Genomic DNA, 12,170 nt, shown 5'->3' with positions numbered 1-12,170 from the left:
GTTTATTTTCATTATATTATCATCCACTTATCAATTCCATATCTTAGCAATATGGCTGTAAGAATAGCAGGGTAGGACAAGTAAAAGGCCTTGATAAAAATCAAGGTACAGAACACCTACTACTCTTCCCTCTTCTTCATGATGTGGTCTGATTATTTACCTAATTAACCCTTTTCTGGGCAACACTGTTCAGGAAGATTTTAAAGTACGAATACAAAAGAAAAAATTAACACCTTTAAGCCAGCAAGAATATTTAATCTGTTTATTTAACATTACTGTAAGTTTAATAACTCCAAATTAAAAATTAAAATCTTACAATGAAAATGTTCCCCTGAGGTGAAAAATTGGTGGGAATTTCTTTTCTAACAGATAAGTACACGGCAGTCAATAATGCCAGTCCTCATGCTACACTCTTTAAAAAATAATAATAAAAATAATAATGCATTTGCTTGGCTTGAAGGCTGATCAGGGAATTTACAATTATTTTTAATCTCAGTGAAAATATCTAGCAGTTGGACTCAAAGTGTGAATACAAAAAAAAAAAAGTGAAAATGTATTTTGACAACCTCATTTGTTGTTTTTATAAAATGGCTATTGAACAAATGCAGCTGATTAAGTCAGGGAATCATTGTTTTCACACAACATTTACAGCTCAGAATACATCAGCAGAAACCAAAATCACAGACAAAACAATTTTGAACCTTGCACATTAATTATGTATCAGATGAAAGAAACAGTCATAAAAAAATAAAAGCGGACCTATGTTCCATGTGGAACTTTTATTAGTTAGTTTATCACCCACTGTATGTGCTGACAAGGAAAATTATAATAGTCTACCACTGCTAACTACAAAAGAAGACTATGAATTATTATTTACAGTCTTTTTAACCAAGTTAGTAAACTCAACTGGGTCATGATCATAGGGAATTAAACTCTGCGTTCAACAAGTGTATTGAATAGAACAGAAAGAACAGAAATACACCAGTACTTTTAAACCAGGGACAACACAGAGTACAACTGTAAATTTAATCTTTAAAGCACACATAGCTAACAGAGATTATACCCAAAGTGAGCTGGATAACAATTGTTTCCTACTAGCCCATTTGCATAAAGCACGGGTGTTCCTTGGAATAACTCTCAGAATAATAAATTCCCTTTATTACAACACCAATTTCATTAAATACCCTGTATTACTTCAGTAACAGAACATTTAACATGTATTTGTAAATGAATGCAAAGGCTATATCAGGTACCTTAAATTCTGGAATTTAGAATGGAAGCCTTCTCTAACCTCTGTTCTACGAACAGTACTGATTCCACAGCATAAAAATCTACATGCTTATGTGGAGTTAGACTACTTTTAAATGAGTCCATTATGAAGAGAGGTTGGCAAAAAGGCTCCTTTCTGATAAAGATTTCAGTCAAAGGTTATTCAGCTTAATAAGCCATGCCCAGTCACTCTCTGCTGTAATAGCTAGGCCTTCTGGAGGAAAAACAATACAACCATCATCTCTCAGTATCATTTTCTTTTCATTTGTATTTGTTTCTGCTTTAACAAGTTTGTTATCATGGACTGAAACTCATGAAACATGAATATATCTTGCTACTTAAAAGATGAATTTGTTAAAGACATGCAATTGCAGAGAGGTAAAGAACAGAAAAATTACAATGGGCTGACAAAAACTACACAAAATAAAAAGTATAACAAATTACAGTAAAAGAAAAATACAGCATAGAAAACTTCAAACTTTCAGGGTTACTTTTTACATTTTAATTAAATCATTTAAAATTAAAAGCTCTTCCAGAGAGTCTGTGTGGTAGAACAGTTCTTCACAGAATAAGGTCTTATGAATAGATTAAAGAGCCAGTAAAGTAACAGTAACTATTATCACCACCTGCAACCATCTGCAATAAATAATGAGTTAAAACTTGAGTGACTCAATAAATGCAATTAAATGGAACAACAGCAGAAGTAAAAACTCCGGGAGCTCCTGATTCCCAGCTATGCATACTTGTTCCTCCAGACAACGTTCCCTTCAGTGCTGTGTTGCTACGTTAGACAGAGCTTAAAGCAAAGAGATTGGAGAGAAGAGAGGAGAAATATTTTCTTTGACTTGTCTCCCACTAACATAATAAAACTGGAGTCTTGTTTAAAGCCTACCTAAAAGACACAGACCTCAGAGGGAGTTATGATGAGATGGTTTTCATAGATCAAAGTGTAAGAATTGACAGTTTGCTTTGTGGAAAACATTCCTTTCACTAATGTTCAAAACCGTAAGTAAACCAATGCTTCATATTTAATAGCTACACGCTTGTATTTAAAGCCACTGACTCAGCAATACTTATGCTAAAAAACAAATCTTACTGTTTTCACACCACGCTCACCATCTTAGTATCCAAGAACTGTCGGGTAGAACAATAAGCAGTACAGATGAACATCTGTCATTCTTGTTCTCTTATCCAATCTTAACGTTTGTCCTCAAGTAAAAATTGAGATTAAAAGCAGGTAACTTGGGCAAGCAGTGCAGAGAACCTCAGGGAAATATGCTATCAGTGGACTCCTTCTGTAAACCTTACATTGTGTACACAAAAAATACACACACAAAAAAATAATTGTATCACTAGAACTGTTAAATACCCATATTGGATTTGCAAAACAAGATGCCTTTTCCCATCTCACTGAGAGCCTATAGCTTTCTGGAAATTAGCATACAACTGCTTTAAGGTATTCTGCATAAAATATTACAAAATGTATTTGATATAAAGAGATAATTCCTTTCTGTAAGGTATAAACTCAAAATGCACTGCGGGTTACATGACTGAACAAATCAGCTTTCAGTTTATGGAATAACTAAACATCACTCTGTTAGTCAATTCTGCCACCTAGCTCATCTTGGGAAAGCTAATCCCTGTTACATTCTACTCCTGAAACTCAATATTGATCTAACTTAGAATTCAAATTCACAAATAACCCACCAGAATGCCTAAATCACTTCATTAAACACAGGTAACATGGCATATTAAAAAGAAGAGTCCTTTACACCAGAGGTATTAAAAGAAAGTTGCTGTGCATAGAAAACCTGTCACTTAAATGAACTTTAATTCTGATTGATTCAACATACAGGAAATTATTTTGCTTCATTTAATCCCTTAACCACAGTAAATGATTTAAAATTTTCCAAGGGATTTTAATTTTCAAAGTATGAAAGAAAAGAAAAAGCCCTTTATCCATTCTGCACTAAGATGCATAATACTGATTTTTAGATGGTAATATTTTGATTTCTTAACCAAGGGCAAAACTGTTCCTTGCCTTGTCAATGACTTAAGAGACCAATACTTGTGCAGGGACAGGCTTTCAAAGCCAAGTGCATCTCAGCATGCCATTTTATATACAAATATTGCTATTCCAAAATACTGATCTGCATTTTTAAACAAGCATACCCAAATTATGTCACAGGGTATTAATCAGATTTGAACAATTACACATTTTAAATATATTTAAAAAAAAAAAAGCTGAAAATATAAAGGATTGATTTTTAGTTCTCTGAGCAACTACATCAAAAAAAATCAGGTGAGCAGGTGAATCTCAAAACTATAAATCTGCCAGCAGAAAGAGACAAACTGAATTTCTGTTAAAAAAGATGTAATGAATTCTGCCTTATACATAAAAAATATAAACTTAAGTATCTTAGAGATGCCTGAATATCTCCAATACTCAGTAGTATTTTAATCATAAGATGCCAGATCACTGCATAGGAAAGGTTTATGATGAGATCTTAGCAATAAATATATTTGACATGATCTATACCATATGATCTTTCCATCTTCTGTGTTCTTCGATTGTTTGGTTTTTTTTATTTTATTCTTGTGTGAAGAACCTGATTCACGGCGCCCATGCCAAAAGGTTGGTCCTGATTATCTGGCCCCAGTCACATGGCACACAGCAACATCACAAAAAGATAAACAGCTGTCATTAGCTTTGATGCTTTTGTATTTGTGTTGCAGTTCTGCTTGCTGCTAGCAACGTTAAGTAATTTGCTGGAAAATGCTAACCATGTCCCAGTGTAGATGGTTTCTGTAACCTGCAAATTAAGTGTGGAGGTAAGCATTTGCAGTTCACCTTTCCCAGGAATTACAGAGGTGAATGCATGGATACCTACTAGAAGGGAAAGAAAATTCAAAATTCCCCAGTATTATTCTTTTATCTTAGAACCTCAAAATACTTTAAACAAGCCATACTACAAAGAAACTGTCTTACTCAAAATGATAAGAGACTTAAAGAATAAGAAGTGACTTGTCTGAGACTTAAAGAACAACTAAAAATGTATTCCCATATCTGATTGTCAAATTTACTTTTATAAAGTTCAGTATTATCTCCAACTATTTGTCAAACTTATATCCCATATTAACTAGAATCACAAATGTCATTACTTTTTAAAATATTGCTCTTTATTTTCATAAGTAAAGAACATCAAGAGTAAACACACAGAGTGAGTAAAATACTACTCCTATCACCTCATTTTCCAATCTCCACAATCCAGTTTATAGAATTAATAAAGAGAACGTATTACACAGAAGAAAAACTCCACAGAAGCTCCCTGGAGAATATGAGAAATTCAAAGTTTAACACGTGGAGGTGAGGTAGAAAAAAGGATTTAAAAACAAACAAACAAAAAAATTTCTCCCTCACTAGAAAAGTAGTACCCTGCTCCTTTCTACATTGGTAACTCTATCCCTCTTCACTTGCTAGTGCCAACTCTGAAGAAAAAATTGGGGATAGAATTCACTTACAGCAGACAGAGTTTTTATATGTAAAAATACTGCATAATTTTCATTATTACAGCACAGAAATATAAGGAAAATTGAAACACTTCATACTCCTTTTTCCATCTTCTCATTTCTATATATTCCCCTTGTAAAGTTTTCAGTCCTGCAATATTTTCCATTGTTAAATCTGGTATACCCTTCTTCTGCTGCTGCTTTTATTGCATCCTTGCTTTCTTTCCCATCCTTTCTATTCTTTCCCCTCATCTTTCCAAGAGTGCCATATTACTGTTCTCCTCTAGCCGACACCTTTCTTTACTCATTCAATCTCTTCTTTATCCTCCTGTCAACCACAGACAGATTATTTTAAATGTTCCATCAACCTTTGCTTCTTTCCAGACATGCTGACAAGAAGTCTGGAGACTTAGATCTCCTGCTTCAAAACTTCCTGAATATGATGCTGGTAGGGATGGAACAGAAGGAAAGTTGAAACTTGTGGCAGCACTGTTTTTGTCACAAATCCTTAATAAACAGACATATAGAACTAGGCTCCTGTAAGTATCACAAATTCAGCAGCGCAGTGTCAAAAGGGTGGCCACTTTGTTAAGCTCCAAACCAACTTGTGCTTGATCTCTGAGCTCTCAGCTAATCGCTCCCAATTACACTACTCAAAGACCTGACTTTTGATTTTTTTTGAAATCAATCATGATACTCATATTTATAGAACAGTAGAGAAAAGTTGCTTTGGTTCCAGAAAAAAATAAAAATAAAAATAAATAATATTTTCTACATTTATTCTGATTTTCCATGTTTAGCTAAGGAGAAAGAGGTCTCTGGTTTCATTTTAGAAGAAGAAAGTAACTCTGCTCAGAGAAACATACATAGATCATTAAGTGGGTTAAACTCCTGAAAGCAGATGAATAACTACTGCAAATATGCAAATAAGTTTTTTTTCTGCAGTAAGTCAAATATTCCAGTTGCTGATTAACTTTTGTTCAAGTTACAAAGTGTGATTATTCCTCTGTGGCAATAGCAAAACCAAGCAAAACAGAATGTTTGGCAGGTGTTAAGTCCATAATGTAATAGAAGCACTTTTGGACACTGTTCTCGGTCTTGCATCTCGACACACTCGGTCTCGCAATCTTTCAGACCAATTGCCTACTCCTAAAACTATCCTAAAATACTATAAAAGATAAAACTGAAGGTCTATTTTATTTTAAGGGAAATAAATGTGGACAGGATCAAAGTCCTAAAACCAAAACCAAACAGATTATAAGAGACTGAAAAAAAAAATCACTGCTGAAATAACATAAGAAAATTTGACAAGTTTTTCTAAAAACTTTTCCTGTATCTTAATATCACCATTACATTTTCTCTGAAAATTAATCTCACTATATCAAAACTCTAGCCAATACTAATTTGCAGTTTATACACACACACACACACACACACAAAAAAAAAAAAAAAAAAAAAAAAACAACACTTTCCCAACTTTCCCAAATACTTTTACAAATCATTATTGGTTTCAATGATATAGAACACTAACAACTCTACTGAACGTTTTTGTACATAAAAGAAAGTGGTTCATTACCACTAAAACACAAAGATATCAGTATGATATCTGGTATCAGTGTATCAAATAAAGATACAGAACAGCAAGGTAATAAAACATCCATAATCAATAATAAACCTGCACATATACATACACATCTAAGTACAAATTTTGTTTCACGTAAATATATATTCTGTCAGCCCACCTACTGCATGGAATAAACAAAGGGCAGAATGACTTTTCCTCTTGTTTTTAAAAGCTTGGCACAAATAAAATTTTGTGTAAATATGTACATACAGGAATTTGAGCATGGTTTGTAAAATTTAGAAGAAAACCTCAATTGCTCTGAGAGAACTACATCACACAGTCAATAGTCAGCTCATATAAAACAATCAGTTCCAGTTTTCATACGGACTTTGAAGAAAAATACCTTTTCCCAGATAAAGTAGAAAAGCTCTCAGATACAAATTTTCTATGTACACACCCCTCTCTGTCTCTCTTTAGAGTTTTTCCTTCAGCCAAGGAAGTGTATATCCATCATTCCTGTAATGTCTTTATGCATGCCAAAGACTGAAATATTTGCATTTCTATTTTATTGGTTAAGAACTTGGAAGTCATACACCTAACAAGATTTAAAGGGAAGAAAATTAATGTGTATCATCATATATAAGCAACAAAAAAGTAATTATTCATCACAAAGATAGTGATGGTAACTTTGGTAACATAAGCATCTCATGAAATAATTTAAATGTCTGTATAAATCTATATAATGCACTAATACTGAAATGGGTTTTAAGTTCTTCTAATTGTTCTTTAAGGCAAAATGAACAATTCTTTTATTCTTGGCAAATAGCTATCGCTACTTTGTAAACAACTGCATGTGTGTTCAAAAAAGCAGGTTGACCTCTCTGATGGCTAAGGGAGCACAGAGGAGCTTTAACAAATGCACACATTAGAACCATTTTGTGTCCTCTATTTTTTGTCACTTCCTTCTTGGTTCCTATTGTACTTCAAAACCTCCTTCTTCTTAGATTTAACATTATTGATTACATTGCAATGAGACCTAAAGGTAGGCACAAGATTTCAAACACACTACCATTATTATGAGAACCTAGACAGCTCATGGCTGATTTCTTTATTCACTACTTACTGTTGTGATATCATCACTTCTGTTCTTTAGTTATATTTACATATGGGGGGGGGGGGGGGGGGGGAGGGGTTTGGCACCAGGCCTCCATGGCAGCCTCTGTTGGGCTGTGCTCTGGAACAGGCCTGGCGAGGCCTAGCGATGGGCAAGGTGCCCCAGCACGGCTCCTCAGGAGGCTCAGGATGAAAGGGTTTTCTTCACGTCCCCACTGATGTTCTGCCACTATGCAGTAGCCCTCTGGTAGAGGGTTAATAATCTTTGTATTTCATCTGTTTTAGTAAACAATTCTGAATTTTCTCTGTTGAAAATGCTATCTCAATTAAGTTCTGTTGTTGTTGTTTTTTTCCCCACCAAAATCTCCAAGAGGGTCAAAGTCCCTCTGTCTTTGGGTTTGTTTGTCTCATGAAAAGATAGTAGTTCCCATTCAAGTCCTATCACAATTGCTGTGTAAGGTAAAATAGTTAAGACTGAATTATTTTATAGTCCTAAGATATCAGTATAAAGCACAAAGACCTTGTTGTTTTATTTTCAGCCATACAGAATGAAAGAAATGGATTACACCTTGTGCTACCTTTTACTTACATTTCATGTAGGCTTTGGGGAAAATAAATAAATTAATTAATAAATTAATTAAAATAAAATAAAATAAAATAAAATAAAATAAAATAAAATAAAAAAGGAGAAAATAATATGAATGTTGATATCTTGAATATTGGGGGAAAAAAGGTCTAAACTACTAAATTTTTTTAAAAAATATATATTAAATTTCATGTCTTGCAACGAGACAAGAGTGTTGAAGGAGCTTATAAATGAACTTACTTTTCAGAGAAGTAGTTAAAATACCAGTGTTACAGAACAACAAGAAAAGAAAAACTGATCAGGTTTTAACGCTACGTATGGGATAACTATGACTATGGATACATTCACACAATTACATTTTCCAAGTAGAAAGATGTTTCTGAAGGTACATGTCCTTAATGGGAAAACATACTTTAGTGTAAAGATAGTAAATTGTCTTATTATTTACCAGCGGCATAGCATTAATGGTAAGATACGTGATTCTTCTCCATCTTCTTCTCCATCTCCATCTAGATTCTTCTCTATCTCCAAGGGGAAAACGGATCCTAGGCCAGGAGCTGGCGGGGCTCATAGAGAGAGCTTTAAACTAGGCAAGAAGGGGGACGGGGCTCAAAGAAGGCTTGTTGGAGCCGTGCCGGGGGAAACAATGGCTAGGCTGGGGAAGAAGGCGATGGCCCAGCTGAAGTGCATCTACACTAATGCACGCAGCATGGGTAACAAACAGGAGGAGCTGGAAGCCATCGTGCAGCAGGAAGGCTACGACTTGGTTGCCATCACGGAGACGTGGTGGGACCGCTCCCACGACTGGAGTGCTGCAATGCCTGGCTATCGGCTCTTCAGGAGGGACAGGCAGCACAGAAGGGGTGGTGGCGTGGCTCTCTACATTAGAGAATCTTTTGATGTTGTGGAACTCCAGGCTGGGAATGATAAGGTTGAATCCCTGTGGGTTAGGATCCGCGGGAAGGCCGGCAAGGCTAGCGTCCTGGTCGGGGTCTGTTATAGACCGCCGAACCAGGATGAGGAGACGGATGAGGAGTTTTATAGGCAACTGACAGAAGTTGCAAAATTGTCGGCGCTTGTCCTCGTGGGGGACTTCAACTTCCCGGATATATCCTGGAAACACAACACGGCACAGAGGAAGCAGTCTAGGAGGTTTCTGGAGAGTGTGGGAGATAGCTTCCTGATGCAGCTGGTCAGTGAACCTACCAGGGGTGGTGCCCCGCTAGACCTTCTCTTCACAAACAGAGAAGGACTGGTGGGAGATGTGGTGGTCGGAAACCATCTTGGACAGAGTGACCACGAAATGGTAGAGTTCTCTATTGTTGGCGAGGCCAGGAAGGGGACCAGTAAAACTGCTGTATTGGACTTCTGGAGGGCTGACTTTGAGCTGCTCAGGACGCTGGTTGGCCGAGTCCCTTGGGAGGCGGTTCTGAAGGGCAGAGGAGTCCAGGAAGGCTGGGCGCTCCTCAAGAAGGAAATCTTAACGGCACAGGAGCGGTCCGTCCCCACGTGCCCAAAGACGAGCCGGCGTGGAAGAAGACCGGCCTGGCTCAACAGAGAGTTGCGGCTTGTGCTTAGCAGGAAAAAGAGGGTTTATAATCTTTGGAAAAAAGGGCAGGCCACTGAGGAGGACTACAAGGATGTAGCGAGGCTGTGCAGGGAGAAAATTAGAAAGGCCAAAGCTCATCTGGAGCTCAACCTGGCTACTGCCGTTAAAGACAACAAAAAATCCTTTTACAAATATATCAATGCGAAACGGAGGACTAAGGAGATTCTCCATCCTTTACTGGATGCGAGGGGAAACCTGGTTACTAAGGATGAGGAAAAGGCTGAGGTGCTTAATGCCGCCTTTGCCTCAGTCTTTAGCGGCAATACCGGTTGTTCTCTGGATACCCAGTGCCCTGAGCTGGCGGAAGGGGATGGGGAGCAGGATGTGGCCTTCGCTATTCATGAGGAAATGGTTGGCAACCTGCTAAGGAGCTTGGATGTGCGCAAGTCGATGGGGCCCGATGGGATGCACCCGAGGGTACTGAAAGAACTGGCAGAGGAGCTGGCCGAGCCGCTTTCCATCATTTATCGGCAGTCCTGGCTATCGGGGGAGGTCCCAGTTGACTGGCGGCTAGCCAATGTGACACCCATCTATAAGAAGGGCCGGAGGGCAGACCCGGGGAACTATAGGCCTGTCAGTTTGACCTCAGTGCCAGGAAAGCTCATGGAGCAGATTATCTTGAGGGTCATCACGCGGCACTTGCAGGGCAAGCAGGCGGTCAGGCCCAGTCAGCATGGGTTTATGAAAGGCAGGTCCTGCTTGACGAACCTGATCTCCTTCTATGACAAAGTGACGCGCTTGGTGGATGAGGGAAGGGCTGTGGATGTGGTTTACCTTGACCTCAGTAAGGCTTTTGACACCGTTCCCCACAACATTCTCCTCAAGAAACTGGCTGCGCGGGGCTTGGACTGGCGTACGCTTCGCTGGGTTAGAAACTGGCTGGATAGCCGGGCCCAGAGAGTTGTGGTGAATGGAGTCAAATCTGGTTGGAGGCTGGTCACAAGTGGTGTCCCCCAGGGCTCAGTACTGGGGCCGGTCCTCTTTAATATCTTTATCGATGATCTGGATGAGGGCGTTCAGTGCACCCTCAGTAAGTTTGCAGATGACACCAAGCTAAGTGCGTGTGTCGATCTGCTCGAGGGCAGGAAGGCTCTGCAGGAGGATCTGGATAGGCTGGAGCGATGGGCTGAGGTCAACTGTATGAAGTTCAACAAGGCCAAGTGCCGGGTCCTGCACCTGGGGCGCAACAACCCCAAGCAGAGTTACAGGCTGGGAGATGAGTGGTTGGAAAGCTGCCTGGCCGAGAAGGACCTGGGAGTATTGGTTGATAGTCGGCTGAATATGAGCCAGCAGTGTGCTCAGGTGGCCAAGAAGGCCAACAGCATCCTGGCCTGTATAAGAAGCAGTGTGGCCAGCAGGTCTAGGGAAGTGATTGTCCCCCTGTACTCGGCTCTGGTGAGGCCGCACCTCGAGTACTGTGTTCAGTTTTGGGCCCCTCGCTACAGGAAGGACATGGAGGTGCTCGAGCGAGTCCAGAGAAGGGCGACCAAGCTGGTGAGGGGTCTGGAGAACAAGTCTTACGAGGAGCGGCTGAGGGAGCTGGGCTTGTTCAGCCTGGAGAAGAGGAGGCTCAGGGGCGACCTTATCGTTCTCTACAGTTACCTTAAAGGAGGCTGTAGTGAGGTGGGGATTGGTCTGTTCTCCCACGTGCCTGGTGACAGGACGAGGGGGAATGGGTGAAAGTTGCGACAGGGGAGTTTTAGGTTGGATGTTAGGAAGTACTTCTTTACCGAAAGGGTTATTAAGCATTGGAACGGGCTGCCCAGGGAGGTGGTGGAGTCACCATCCCTGGAGGTCTTTAAAAGACGTTTAGATGTAGAGCTTAGCGATATGGTTTAGTGGAGTACTTAGTGTTAGGTCGGAGGTTGGACTCGATGATCTTGAGGTCTCTTCCAACCTAGAAATCTGTGTCTGTGTCTTCTGATCCAACTCCCATAAATTTCCGTGTGATCTGAGTTTGTCACAAGCACTGCAAATCCCTGCCATTTGGGTTCATTCAAATTCAGCACGATTTTACCATTCCTAACAAAAATGCAGTGTACAAGGACTCTGAAAGAGAATACTGTCTAGCAGTTTACATAAAATTTCTTTTGGTTCCATAGCAACACCATGTTATAATGACATTGTGCATGGATACAACTTTCTATTTCCCTAAATTCATTTTCAAATTGAAATGGTATCTTGTACTACACATGTTTTCAGTGAAACAGTTTGTCCTATGAATGTATTTAATAACTAAGCATACTGCCCAGCTTCCAATTTCTAGAGTCCAGTTCCTCTTCAGAACAGACTGTCACATTGTGCATATGCATGAGGAAAAGCTTTTCAACATACAAGACTACTACTGAAAAGATGGTCAGATGAGTTTCCATCCATTAACCCACACTGATGAGAATACTATTGCCCATGTAATTTTAGTTATATGCCCTTGATAACATGGAAGCCTCTGAATATTTAGTGAATAATCAACTATAAGACCGAATGCAAGGACTTTGTCTGAATTTCTCTGTACTAAAACT

The 12,170-nt window shown here is 39.0% G+C and overlaps 1 protein-coding gene across 21 annotated transcripts in view; it reads right to left on the bottom strand.

Moving 5' to 3' along the window:
* Positions 1-12,170, bottom strand: part of RBFOX1 (RNA binding fox-1 homolog 1) — an 861,472-nt gene that overhangs the window by 345,961 nt on the left and 503,341 nt on the right. The window lies entirely within an intron of this gene.

The sequence above is a fragment of the Cygnus olor genome, chromosome 15 (assembly GCF_009769625.2).
Source record: "Cygnus olor isolate bCygOlo1 chromosome 15, bCygOlo1.pri.v2, whole genome shotgun sequence".
In the NCBI taxonomy this organism is placed as follows: Eukaryota; Metazoa; Chordata; class Aves; order Anseriformes; family Anatidae; genus Cygnus; species Cygnus olor.
Note: the sequence above shows the minus strand (reverse complement) of the source record. Positions and strands in the feature narration are given on the sequence as shown.